Source organism: Balaenoptera physalus (genome assembly GCF_965194825.1).
Source record: "Balaenoptera physalus genome assembly, chromosome: X".
In the NCBI taxonomy this organism is placed as follows: Eukaryota; Metazoa; Chordata; class Mammalia; order Artiodactyla; family Balaenopteridae; genus Balaenoptera; species Balaenoptera physalus.
In genome coordinates, this window is record NC_138903.1 from 12,541,731 (window position 1) to 12,556,367 (window position 14,637).

At 39.6% G+C, this 14,637-nt stretch overlaps 1 protein-coding gene across 2 annotated transcripts in view; it reads left to right on the plus strand.

The window, feature by feature from the left end:
• Positions 1-14,637, plus strand: part of GLRA2 (glycine receptor alpha 2) — a 204,727-nt gene that overhangs the window by 73,876 nt on the left and 116,214 nt on the right. The window lies entirely within an intron of this gene.

Here is a 14,637-nt window from a genome sequence, read left to right on the forward strand (position 1 = left end):
GACTTGATCCAGAGGCAATTCTTCTATCTCTGGTTCCCAGTAGGCTCTGAAATACCCCAACAATTGTTTTGGGTTGGGTGGAGTTTGTCCTGTGGCAGGCTGGTTTAGACTTTCCCTTCATTGTGGGTATTCTATGAAATCAGGGGAAAGACCCTTGGTGTAGGAGAACTGGGCACGCCATTTTAGGGAAACACAGCTCTTGGCAGATTTGAATTGCAGGAATCTAATTACTTGCCTGGAAGGGTTTTCAATGAGCCAGACACTGTGCTGGGCCTAGAGATCCAGAGCTGAGTAAAATGTGGTCTCTGTCCTGGAAGGGCTCCAGTCTAACAAGGCAGGCAGACATAAGATAAATTGAGTAGTAGGAATAAATAGGGAAGAAGGAAAAGAAAAGTGGCTCTAACTTTGCAAACGAATTCTGTGACTCAAATATTGTTAGAATTTGGGGGTCGGCACCCACACTCCTGTTTACTTGAGTCACTGGACTCAATTTAACTAGAGGGTAAGGAGGAATTAGTGCTAATATATGCCCAGCTGCAGGTCCAACTCAAGTTTTAAGTACAGTTTCTGGTGTCTTAAAGGTGCTGGAAATTCCTTGCTGATATTCCATTAGGAAGGACTTTCCTTCAACTCTCAGGTTCACTATGCAAATACCCCCAGGAGAGGGAATACGCTGTCCTCAATTCATACTAAGCCATAAAGAGCTGATACGAAATTTTCTTTCTGATAGTAGGTTTAATGTCTGTGAAGAATAGTGAGAAAGAGCATGTTGGATGCCTGAGAGGAAAAATCAGATAGGACGAAGAGAGTTAAGAAAGATAGAAGGAAGGCATACAACAGAAGTACCAAAGATAAACTCATGAATTGCCTCCACCTGACACATTTTAATAATTACTTCAACATTGGTCCACATTAAAAAAATAATGTTCTATGGTTATGTTTTGTATTTGAATTTTCCTGAAACCTAAAGCAAATGGATGGTAGCGTTTCAGCCAGGAAAAATTATATGTTTTCTTAGCTTTGTAGGAGCAGAGGTAGAATTAACTCTGCATGGAAACCAAAGCCCAAGGCTTTGATGGCCAAACAAAACACAAAGAGAACTATGCAGCCCATTGACTTCATAACAAGCAAGATCACACTTCCCAACAGGTAATATACCTGTTTGCCAGAAGACAAAGATTTAAAAAAGGGAGTGACAGTAGGCCAGAAATCCATACACGTCCTGCAGATTCAAACACCTGAGGCATCTGAGTAAAATTTAAACAAATCTTTTAAATAGGAACCAAAGGTCTTAGCTCAGTGTTAGAAAATTTCTATCCAGTGATGCAGGACATAGTCTCTGATGATGAAAAAGTGTCAAATCTATTTCTGTCCACTTATCCTCTGATTTCTTTTCTAATTATTCACTTCCCTCATATGTTTGATCTTACTCTGTTTTCAAGTTTTTTGTTGATCCACCCCATTAAGTATTGACCATTCTTGACCAAAGTGTAAACAAGGACACACATCTTGCTTTGTATACCCTCTTCAGAGATAGTCAAATTCTAAATTCATATTACTTTAAAAGGCCTGAATCCACAGTGGAATAACGAGGTGAGCCTTAAGTATAATACATATTAGTGCTCAAACAATATTTAAGAAAATTTCTATCCAGTGATACAGGACATAGTCTCTGATGATGAAAAAGTGTCAAATCTATTTCTGTCCACTTATCCTCTGATTTCTTTTTTAATTATTCACTTCCCTCATATGTTTGATCTTACTCTGTTTTCAAGTTTTTTGTTGACCCACCCCATTAAGTATTGACCATTCTTGACCAAAGTGTAAACAAGGATACACATCTTGCTTTGTATACCCTCTTCAGAGACAGTCAAATTCTAAATTCATATTACTTTAAAAGGCCTGAATCCACAGTGGAATTACGAGGTGAGCCTTGAGTATAATACATATTAGTGCTCAAACAATATTTACTGACTCGAGTATAATGAATTGTAGTAGAAGTCAGGGCATCATGACCTATGGTGTGCAATATGAAAGAGAAAAGGAGAGGGTGAGCGTTTTTAAAGAGGAGCAGCTGATCTCACATGTCCACAATGTCTTTGCTAATATTTGTTTTCTTCCCTTACTTCCCACTGCTTCTGAGACTTTTCTGCCGAAACTCTGACTTTTATAGAAGCATAGGATTTTTTTTTAAATTGAAGGTATTACAGAGCAAAATATCCTTGTTTTACTGATGAGGAAGTGACTTCTTTAAAAAGTTAAATGAGCTAAAATAATGGAGCCCATAAATAGGAAAGCTAGGACAAGAATCAAAGCTCTTGACTTCTATTTCAGAGCTATCATCTCCTACCCCACATTAATTCTTCATTTACTCCAACTCAAATCCAAAGACACAAACAAATACAACACCAAACACATGTCATTTTCAAACCAACCTTTTGGGGACTCAATTTTCAAAGGACTAGTGGAGGAAGAAGGTAACATTTAAGATGAGAATATAAAGTATCTTCAAATTTCGCAAATGTCTAAAAAGACTGTTTAAATTCAAGATGCCACAATTGACCTTCAAATAGGAAGCTCATTTGATAGTTTTATACAGCATGTATAGCTTATATAGCATATCTACTTTCTGAAAACTTTTACTATCCCAGGGATTAAAGGGCTGAAAAGACCCATTAAAGTTATTAAGTGAACTCCTTACCTTCAGGCAACCTGTTGAGAACTTACTCTATTTTTAAACACCTTCAGAGAGGGAGATTTTATATTCTCTCCTTGGATCTTATAATAAGTTACTCTAACATTGTGCAGAAATTCCTCCTTATATAACTTAAATCATATTTGCTACAACTTAAATCAGTTGCTTTTTCCCACATTTGTTAACATGATAAACAAATGGCTACCATTTTTAGAAGGATGGAGGGATTACCTCACTGTTTTTGTTTCATTTTTGAAAATGAAATACATTTTCATCCCACCAGAGTTAGTGGACATATGTTTAGTCACCAAAACTATGTTGCTGGTTTAATTTTACAGTGTGTAAAATCAGCACCAAGATGTTCTTCATCTTGCAGTTTTCAGCTCGCTGTACGGTTCGGGGTGCATACTCTGAACCTTATGATGTTGAATGTTATCCTGGTTCCTTCTGATACTATAGTAGACTGGGGTTTTAGAGTCAAACACCCTTGGGCTAGGGTCTCTGGCCTCAGAACTAGCTGTGTGACCTAGGGAAAATTTGTTCTCTCCCTGAACCTCTATTTCCTCAGCTTTCAAAAAGAGATGATTTGGTTAAGAGCTTTAGTAGAATACACTCTATGCTATATGCATAGACAGTCAAAAGTGGCATTGCCCTGTACTCTAGGGCCCTTGGTATTTTCTTGTAATTTCATGATTGTGCTTTCTGTCCCAGTCTTTAAGACAAAGAGTAAACTGACCAGGATAGATCCCTACGATCTCCGGACATTATTGTTTGCCTTCAGTGTCTTTTTATTTTACTGACCAGGTACCTAGGGGCCCTATGCTACCTGCCAACTGCATAGAGTTCTCCAAACAATAAATAGTTATGGGATTGACCCTCCACAACAGCACCCCGCATCACCAAGACGTCTGTGCCCCTCATCATCAAACTTTATCTGACCTGAAACTTATTCCTTTATGGTGTTAGAGGTGATTTACTTGTTAATTCCTTTTGATTCAATTCATAATTGCAGGTGTTGACGATTCAGTGTCCCACCATCCCAGTAGTATCTGAGTTGTCATAGAGAACTCTTGGGGATTGACATGCCTTCTACCTCTGATGATAGATGACAGGCACCACCGAGAGTAGGTGGGGTGTAGATTTCTAGACAGACATCCAACAGAGCTCCCCAAATAATCCTGTCTAATGACCAGCTCTATCCATACACATAAAAGGCCAACTTTTCTAACATAGCCTCCCACCCTTGACTCATCCTACAGCCTGATACAAGAACTTCAAAGATTCTAACTTTAGCTATAGAATGATTTTTATGGCATAGGAAAAAAGAACATTTTTTATTTAGATGTCAGAGCTGAAAATAGAATGAACAGTGAACTAAGACCTGCCTAAATGTTACCAATGGTGATACTTTGATTATCTTACTCTCAATTGTGATGAGACATGTAAGCCCATATTTTCTATTAGAAGGCAGCTACGCAAGGCTGTGATTTATTCTCTCTGTGCATATTTGGACCATGTTTATCTTTATATCCTATAATCCAGGCAAAATTACATTCTCATTTTCCAAATCTGTGTCCAAATCCTCATTAGTTTTGGGACTTGACTTAATGCAGTAATTAATGACTGTAACATAAGCGCCCACATCAGAATTAAGCAATGAGGCTTCAGAGAAGTGCTGGAAAATGCCATGGAAACCACGATTCCCTTCTTCCTAGGGCAAGCAAGGTTGGGAGGGTGGGAGGTGCTGGCATGCATATATGCCGGTGGCTTCAGCAGGAGCTGAGCTAAGTGGTGCGGAGGGGGCACTTTTGGACAGTGGTCCTCAAAAAAGATGCGTCTGATGGTAGAAGCATTAAAGTCTAGAAAGTGTGCTCTGTACATGACAGACTCTCTTAAAGCGCTGGAAAGCTCTGCTGAGCTCCTGATTGGGTTCAGAAATACACATACACTCAAGGTCATAATACTGGTTCAAACACAACAGAGTAAGGATTTTACCCTTGTTTGAAGGAAAAAAAGGGGGTTATGCAATGAAATACATGGCAGGCGGCATGACCACTTTTCCTTGACTGTTTGCCTGATTGGACTAGCAATAGCAACCAGTAGGTTTTTCTCCATTTGGAGGTAACTTTCCACTGCATTAATATTCATTAGAGTTTGCTCTGAAGGTGATGGTGCAAAGAACAGAATACCAAGAAGGTAGCTTAGGGCATCAGGAGCGCCACACCTCCTTCTATCATTTACTGTATCCTCTAGGTTCAAAGACCAGCCTCTCTAACCCCATCAGTTTATCATTCTGAGTCTCGGTTTCCTTACTATAAAATGAGATTGAACCAGGAGATGAGATGAAGTCTGAGGCTCCTTCTAGCTCCGTCATAAGTCTATAATAAGTCTCAAAATGATCTCTTTCCCAAACCACAAAACTCCTTCTGGATGAGGAAATAAGAGTGGGTCCTTCATGTCCCTTAGGGTTTGGGAGTCAGCAAGAGGAGATTCTGAATTGTAAGGTGCCTATCTCAAACTACTTTTGGATCTTTGAACCTTTTTCTCCCAAACTGAATATCTGAGGAGAGGAACTGACTTTGGAGTGGGGTAGGGAAGGTTGGACTACCTGTGGTTTAACAGGCAGCCTTATAGTCAACATATAGTTTATACCGTGACAAATACTTAATACTGAGCTCCCTATTGAGAAATTTCCCAATCGCAAATTAGATCATTTGTACCCTCTGATTCAACCAGCAGGAGTATCCATGAGATATTATTTTAGAATGTGTTCATGAATTATGGGTTTATATACTTTCAGACAATTATACAAAGATGGTTGGCTAGGATAAGTATTAACTTGATATGTAAGACTAAAGGAAATCACCTGGTAGATTTGAGCCAGCAGAGTTCGAGGGCTAGTCTGCCATTATTAATCACCTGAATTTTCCTGTGGCAGGAAGCCAAAGGAAATTCAGAGGTCCTGGTGAGCCTGCTGAACTTATGTTGACGTGGGCCTCTGCCTGGTCCACAGTGCTGCTTTTCAAAGGCTCCCTGGATGGCATTAATCCCAAAATAAACACAAATAATATCACCATGGCTCTTATGAAACGCATGAATTACTTTAGTGCATTCTCATAGCACATAATTCAAAGGAAAGACACTTCGTTTTAAAATGGGAAAAAATCGTCTATCCTCAAAGCTCAACAGTCTTTCCAATAAGTCTATCCTTGCTTGTGGCATTTAAAACTACAAACCAACATCTGATACAACATTTATCATTGGACAGTCACTGAAAGACAATTAAGGACATATATAATTATGTGAAATTCTACACGTGACACACACTCAGAGCAAGGCCGTCCCATATGGGATTGATCGTCCCTTTCCAAGGACAGCAGAACAAATGTTTTATTTGATGTTTCGTTTTAGTGGAGATAGTTTGCTAAATTTGAGCAGTTAGATGAAAGATAGAAAGCAAAAAGTGAGCTAAGGGATTAAAGACAACACTATGGGGGTGGGGCAGATGTCAGTTCTGAAGTTCAGGAGGACTTGGGTTCAAATCCAATCTTACTAAGTGACCATGAGAAGTCACTTACTTTTTCTTTGATCTGCAGTTTTCCTCAGTCCCCGATTCATACTAAATGTTCAGTGAATGTCATAATCACCCTGGGTTGGCTGTAGGATAAGGGGAGGGGAGTGGCGAGACAGTTCTCCCCGTTCTTCCTAACCCGTACACACGGACATTTCCTTACTCAGTACCTGTTACCCTCAGGCTCCACTCACCTTCCATGAGTCCCAAGCAGATGACTACTCTCTGTGCCTTGGGTTTCCTTCCTTTGGGAGGTATATCGCTCCTAGCAGAAGTGACAGTTGCATCTTTTTTTCAGATAATGGCTTGGGCCCCCTCTTTAGCTGCTTGTTAAGAGTCAACTAAGGAATTGTGCTTGGTTTCAAAGTGTTATCTAATCAAGAATGGACCATCCTATCATCTGACCGAGACTCCGTTCTCTCTCCAACCTTTGCCACCAGAAACAGTGGCCAGCAACTCTCCGCCAGTCACCACAGCAGAAGTCTTAGTGCAGCAAAATACCAGCAAAGTAACACAATTTTGCTCTCAGCTGTCAGCAGATGAAAAGTTACTTTGGTTTTCTTAAAACCATATCTGCAGTTCACAAGCACTTGTTCTTTTTCTCTTTCACCAAAAGTAAAATAATCCCAAATAAAACATTGCTATACAGTGCTATTCCCTCTTTTTTCACCTCAGTGTCACCATTAAATAGCTGTGAACTGAGGCAATAGTTCTCAGTTCAAGAAAACTGAGGCATTATTTTAATGTGCAGGCTAATAACATTTTATCTTCATGAATATTTGGTTGTATAAATAAATACTAGCTGTGATATGACTGAAATTTAAAATGTAACTAAACTGTGGGCAGAATTGGTTATATGAATCTTTGATAATTTGAGCTCTTCTTTCTGATGGTGTTCCATTTAGCCCTCTCCCATTCACCACCTTCAAAACATTTTTGTTCAGGAAATATCAAAACATTTGGAAAAGTTTTAGCTGCAGATTTATCAGTCGCTCTCCAAGTTGAATCCAATCCATATTTGGACTTAATTAACATGGGCCCACCATATGTGTGCACATTTTCTGAAGCGACCAGGCACAGATGGGCGCAGATATTGTATTTCTGTCCTTCCCAGCTAGTACTGCTCAATGCATATGGGTATTTTCTGTGATGCCTTTATAATGTTTGGTAAACATGGACCTTCCTAGTCAGCCACTGGCATTTTAATCAGGGGAGAGGAGTAGAACAGCTGATGAACCAGCAGTGTTGCCATTCATCTCCTGAAACTCCCAAGGTCAACATGGAGAAACAGGTTTTATATTTATGTGGAATTAACTAAGGGGATAGAGTCTAACTGCACAGCTTACGACCAACCTGGGGTTCAGTTTCAGCCCTAGACAATACTGGAAAAATGATTCCTCTCTGGTGTCCTAGCCACAGGGTTCCGAGCCCCCTTATCCACCTAGGTTCATCCTTCCGCTTGATACTCTCAGTATCAAAGTCTGCTCTCAGGGATATCGGTAGGGAACCTGAGAATCTATCAACTCATATACACAAAGGAGGAAACGACTAAGGGTACTTGAAACACTATACTCTCCCTAGATTTGCATCTTAATAGTCATGGAAGCCTTTAGCTAAATGTCTATTAGCTCATTATACTTGGCAGCCATGAATTTTCAACCTTTACTTACATAAAAAAGCACAGCCACATTTCATGCCTTGCCTGCCTAGCCAAACTTGGACCAATTACTTTTGTTCTCTGTGGACAAAGATCCTTTCGCGGGTACCTTGAGTTTTGATTCAGGATCATCAAGTGATGATTGCAAGTCATACTTTCCTGACAGACCCAAAGGGCCCTCTCAGGACCTAGGTCTGGAAGGGTAGGTTATCTGCTCTACCCAATCAGCGTGAGCGCTTATCTAGGCCCCAAGGGAGTAATGAAAAGCCTTTTACTTGATTTAGTTCAGCTATGTCTGATTTACATAATCTGGAAGGATTCTTTAAATGAGAATTTGAAAACAACTTTAAAAAGTTGAATAATAAATGCAGAACTATTGGGATAGACTCCATTAAAAGAATATACGTATGTACACACACACATATATACACATATATATTAATAATATCTTAGTAATGTTAAACTATGATCTCCTTCAAGAGGGAAACTCTTATTTCAAGTGTCTGATAAGCATGACACTCAATAAATGCTTGCCAAAAATTGCTAAATGGATGTACTAGATCACAGCCCAGTTCTGTTTAACACGAATCCCTCCTCACTAAAGACCTGGAGCTGGTCTTCCTCCACGCTCTGACCTCCTCCCTGCTCAGTACCAGGAGCTTTTGTAAATTTTTAGTTGGGGGTCATCCAGTGAATGTTGCAGCCACCACCCCAATTTCCTTTGAAATTTCTCAGTGGCTGATTTTTCTAGTCAGAGACCAGAGACAGCGCCCTGAGTACAGTTCCACTGTCCACCTTTGCACACTCGTGTGTGTTAATAAGCATCTGGTCTGGGTTCCTCTCTGCTGTACCTTCCACCCCTCTTAGCAGCTTTCCCAATTTTCTAGCCACACCCACCATATTCTTGGTTGCCAACGAACTGACCTTGTTTTTACTGCATTGACCTTACCAGCATGCCACTCCATGGTGACTGAGGCTCGTGATTAACCCCCCTTGTCTCACTACCCCCGGTCCAATCACTTAGAAGCCTACTTGAGCCTCATTGTCCGGACCTGGTTTCAAGTAGAAAGTCATATTTTCCAAAGAGAGTGCTAGAGCTACTGAAAAATCACAGACACCTTTCTCAATCCCTTCCTATTTCCCTTTCAAATTTTTCTCCTTTTAGTCCATCACAGGGACAGTAAATAAAAGTCCTCCCTTGGGACATGCTGAAGTAGAGCTTCTTAAAATGTGCTCCACAAGACCAGCATCAGTTTACCTGAGCTGCTCCTCAGGAGGGCCTGAGAACCTGCATTCCTACTAAGCCCTTCGGATGACACTTACGCCCACCAGAATTTGAAACCCATGGTGCTAAAGGAGATCTTGATCAGACAACCAGCCTGGTGGGGTCTTTTAATCCAATGACTCCTCTAACTCTTCCCTCCCTCTCCCCATATGTGTGAGTTGTATAAATGATGCACATTTGGGACTTTCCTGGTGGTCCAGTGCTTAAGACTTTGCCTTCTAATGTAGGGGGTGCAGGTTTGATCCCTGGTTGGGGAGCTAAGATCCCACACGCCTCGTGGCCAAAATACCAAAACATAGAACAGAAGCAATATTGCAACAAATTCAATAAAGACTTCAAAAATGGTCCACGTCAAAAAAATCTTTAAAAAAAAATAAGTGATGCACATTTAACTTGACTTCTAACTTGCCCCACGCTAATTTCACTTAAGGTCTAGGTAGGTTAGGAGGACACTCTTGTTCAATACATGATGCATCCTGTCAAATCTCCCTGACATTAGAATGTCACATGGTTTAGAGATTTCTAGGTACACCTGAGAGGAAAGGGTCAACAGGCCTACATTGTACAGTAAGGCTGTCCTTATGTTCTTGGAGAAAGAGTGGATAGCATTCTAGGATGTTGGATGACAAAGCCCTATGGGGGCAACAAATATCTCACCTATATACCCAGACTGCCAGAAAGTTCCAATTTTAAGAAGCATTATTATTTGGACTTAAGGCTTTCATCATATTCAAGAGTGGAAATTCACCTATAAGAGGAAACCTTCATGCTGGTCACTGTCACTTACAGTTTAGAATCATAGAAATTTTGAGCAGGATGGGGTCGTGGGTGAGGAATGAGGCCCAGAGATTTAGTTAAGGTCAAATTGCTCTTTTTCTGTAAGCCTGGTCCACCACCCAGGCCCCCGGATCCCCAGTCAACGGTGCTTCTCCTCTGTGAGGTGGCCAGGAGAGGCTGGAGGAGTTTTTAAAAGGAGAAGTCATGGGAAGCCGGGAAGCCTGCAGAAAAAACGAAAGGTCTACAACCTATTCTGCTAGCTTCACAGACAAAAGAGGATGATAACAGATTCTTTTTCTAAGGAGGAAACGTGGTAGAGTGGAAAATAATAAATAAACTTTGACATCAATTAAAGTTGGGTTCAAATCTAACTTTGGTTGCTTACTGGTTTTGTGACTTTGGGAAAGCGGCTTAACCTCTCTGAGCTCCAATGTGCTTATCTCAAAGACAGAGAGAATGCTGTGTGCCTCGTGGGATGGTACTCCATGACTGCAAAATAATGAGAGCACCTGACCTACAGCAGGTGCTCAGAGAATGATTATCAATACTATCGACATCACTTGAATTTTTATCTTTCCTTATTAAGTATTTTAATCCTAAAAGAACACCATAGGTTCTACCCCCTCTGATATTTCTGTGTACTGCTAGGGTTTGCAGTGTGCTACACAGAGTGTGCTAAGCATGGTCTCTGACAGAGGAACAGCAGCAATATGCCTGAGACTCTTGCTTTTCCTGAAACACAGAAGCATCCCTTCACCCTTCCTTTCCAAACAAGACAGGCTACTATAACCATCAGAATTAACTCTCTCAAAAGAGGACATTGGCAATCTTTGCCTTAAGCAGGAAGATCCCTAATGACAATTCGTAATTCCACCTGAAAATTCATTTTCTCTTCAAATGGCTTTTTTTCCCTCAAGAATCTTTTGCTGGGAATGGACTTCCACTTCTAATACTGAGTGCCTTATGAACGAGTAGTTGCTTTGTGAGTCAAGGAACCTCCTGTCTGCCATGACGTTATAAAGTTAAGTGATTAGTCCGCATGCTTCTAGCAAGAGGAGAACAGTCCTGGCCGTGGACCCAGCTACCTGAGCAAGGCTCAAGGACAGGTGGACAGGGCTTCCAGGCTTTCTTGCAGCTTGATTTGCCTTATTTCTAGTTCCCACTAGAAATGCTAGCAACTTACAGAAAGGGCCAGGCCAGCTTTCTGGCTTCTTTGCCAGTCTGGGAATTTGGCAACACCCCGTGGGCTCAGATGACCCTTCTTCTCTTCTAAATCCTTTGTCCTTTCCCATTTCTGCTGAATAAAAGCCTTAAGTTCTCCCACAGAGCTTGAGGATGAAGATACGTTCATTTGCTCAACAAATATTTATTGAATACCTAATCTGTTCAAGGCATTATTTTAGATGGTGAAAAAGAGAGAGTTGTAGCCTTTGTGGTTCTTGCATAAGGGAAGAACCTTGCGTAGGAGAGAAATAAGTAAATTAAAAAATATATTTGATGTAAAAACTTATAACATTAACTCAGTTTACAATGTCTGCATCTATCAGTCTTTTAAACTTTAAGTAAGGTATAAACCCAAGAGCTGGTTTGATGGCAAGGTGAACTGAATAGGAGAGTAGTAAGGAAGGGGAGGGAGATTTGGGGGGAAGCTGACTTCCTGTGCTTTGTCTTACCCTCTTGCCTTTAAAATCAAAATGTTCACTCAGCCTTCTTACTCTCTATAAAGAAGTAGGGCCTCTATAAGGGAACTTTATTCCTTCCCTTGTGCAAACAGGAGCAGGGGCGCCCTGAGTGCATGCATGTCGCCACAATGACAGTGGGGGATGCGTGACAATGCTTCAGGAAATGAGTTCTTTAAGAAAAGTCAAATGGAAGATGGGTGGCCTCAGCTCACTGCCTTCACACGCAATGGCCTTAATATTTTAGATGGTGAGAAAGAGGAGAGCAAATCTGACATGCTGTAGGCAGTGTCTGCTAGCAAAAAATCTGACTTTCAATAAAAATACTTGATTCTGTGAGACCCCCTCCCAAAAAAAAGATGGAGAGCCAGAGTAGAGGGGATAAAAATAGTTCACATTTTAGTATATGCTGTATGTGTCAGTCTTATTTGGTGCAATTTCTGCATCTCTGTACAAAATAATATCGTCTCGTTCTTTCCCCAAAACTCATGTTTTTAAATTAAAAAATAGCTTTTAAAAAAAGCAGTGGTGGTTACTTTTGAAGGTTCTTGACTGAGAAGAGAGCACATGGGAATGTTCTGGGGGTGATGGGAATATTCTAAATCTGGTCTGGGTGCTTGTTAAACAGGTGGGTATAGGTGCAAAAAGGTATCACGCTGTAACTTAAGATTTGTGTATTTTTAACTGTGTTTAATATATACTTCAATGAAAAGGAAAAAAATAAGTAAAAGGCAAGTCTGAGTTTTAGGCCTGCAGATGTGTGGTACACTAGACATCATAAATTATGGGCTGTCTTGGCCATGAAAGAACTGATTAAATCTTTCCAATCGCTTCCCACTTGCTCAGCGGATGACGTGATTTAGCAAAGTGGGGAGCTGTTAACTTGCCTCCTTGTTACTGGCACCCATTGGGTTCCCATACAAAACCTACCTAGAAAGGAAATTAGAAAAACAAATAAGGAAGAAGGGAAATACCCACTGGGTTCTCAGCTGAGACAAAATTCAGAGAGAGTTTCATGCTCATTGGGAATTTCTCTCAGGGGGGTTTTCCATGGCTGTTAATAGTTTTGACCCCAAAAATTCTGGGTTCCTATAGGATTGTTAGATCTGCCACAAAGGCAGAAATATCATGTCTGAAGCCTCTTCCCCCTAAATAAATGTGAAAAGTTCACTTCACAAAAGAATTGTATTCAGCAAACCTATGATTAAGAATACTAAAATTGGGTTGTTTCCAATAGCAAACAAAATACAACTGAATTTCCTGTTGCATGTTTTTAAGCTGTATTCATTTTTGCTATTATTATTTTCTAATTTCTCAAAAGTAAATTTTTCAAAATCATAATGAAATTTCCAAGTTTTCTAGTTTTGATTCACTTAAACTATACACATGCCCTCTGATTATTTTTATATGATGCACATATTTTTGTTTGATGTAAATATTTCCTCTTTAAAAAAACAGAAAAGAATAAATAGATTCTTACTGTGTTAGTAACAGTTTTAAACCCACAGATCCTTTTGAGATTCCCCTCCCTTAATAAAGTGTCAAATTTTTTAAATTTTTTGATTATTAGAGATTTTCATTTTGATTCTTTTACTCTTCCCTTACTTTAAAGAGTTCATGGCATTGATCTCAATAAAATAAAATCTCAAAAAAAAAGTCTTTATGCTGGGAAGAAATTTAAATATCTTTAACTATATTTATACTGATATCTCTAAATGAACTCCACAACTGACAAAAATTATTTTTCCTGTCTAAAATGTTATTTTAACTCAGATGGTTAGAACCCAAAACTATTGTTTTTCCTTTAGAAACATGGTATTTGTGTTCTCAGAATAGCTCAGAGAAGGTAGGTAATTTATTTAGCAATGAAGGTGAAATACTGTATGTTTGTGGCAAAATTTTAATAATAATAATATAATTATAATATAGCAAAACATTATTGAATAAAACATAATTTAATAATTTTACCCTTCAGCTATTGTTTGAAGAAAGGCATGTTTAATTACATAAAGACGGACATCTTAGAATAGCCTACACTTGTCAATATAGATAATGCAGAATGAACAGAGTAAAAAAAAAAAAAAAGAATCATCCCACCAACCAGAAATATCTACTCTTAGTATAGTGTTGTGTTTACTTCCAATATTGAAAACATATTTACATAATTGAGATTATACTGCACTGTTTTGTATCTTGCTTTTCCCAGTCACTGTTGTATTTTGATGATTTTGAAGACTGTCAGCATGGATTCTTTGTCTAACCTCACTTCAAATCCCAAATCTTTTCTTTCTTTAAAATAACTGGGCCACTCTTTTTTTTATTTTGTCTTGGCTTGTATAGAAAGTATAACATGAAGCTGAGAAAGGAAAGAGAAGGGACCCAGGAGGGGAGAGCATGACAGAAAGGGAGAGTTTAGGTAATGGTGTAAGAGTTAGAAGGGTCTATGGATAGAAAAGATGTTTGAGAGAAAATGAACAGAACTTGGAGCAGTGAACTTCAGAATAACATGGATTCTAGTACTAGAGCTAAATGGCAATAAGCATCATTTGATCCTACCCCATCATTTGGTGAGGATGCGTGTTTACTGAGTTTAAGGTCTTGCTTTGGGGACAGAGGCAGCTGGAGGCAGTACTTGAAAGGGAACACAGGTCTGCTGATTCTCAACCTTAATTTCCTCCCTTGAATCTCTGAGGTATAGAAAAACTGAAGAGCAAGAGGTGTGTACCATTTCCTTGAGGACTAAAAAAGGAAATAGTAGAAAAGACGTGGTGGCTTAATCAATATCCTGATAAAGGACTTAATCAAAGCTGGCTGGAGCTTGGAAAGTTAAGGAAAGGGGGAGCATAGTAGTCCCCCCAGGGTGCAGAGAGGAGAAGACTATGTATTTATACAAGCCACCATCCTCAAATGGTTTTGTTTTGTTTTTTTTTTAGATCAAGGATTACCTGCCCCAGATTTGTCAAAATTCTAGAA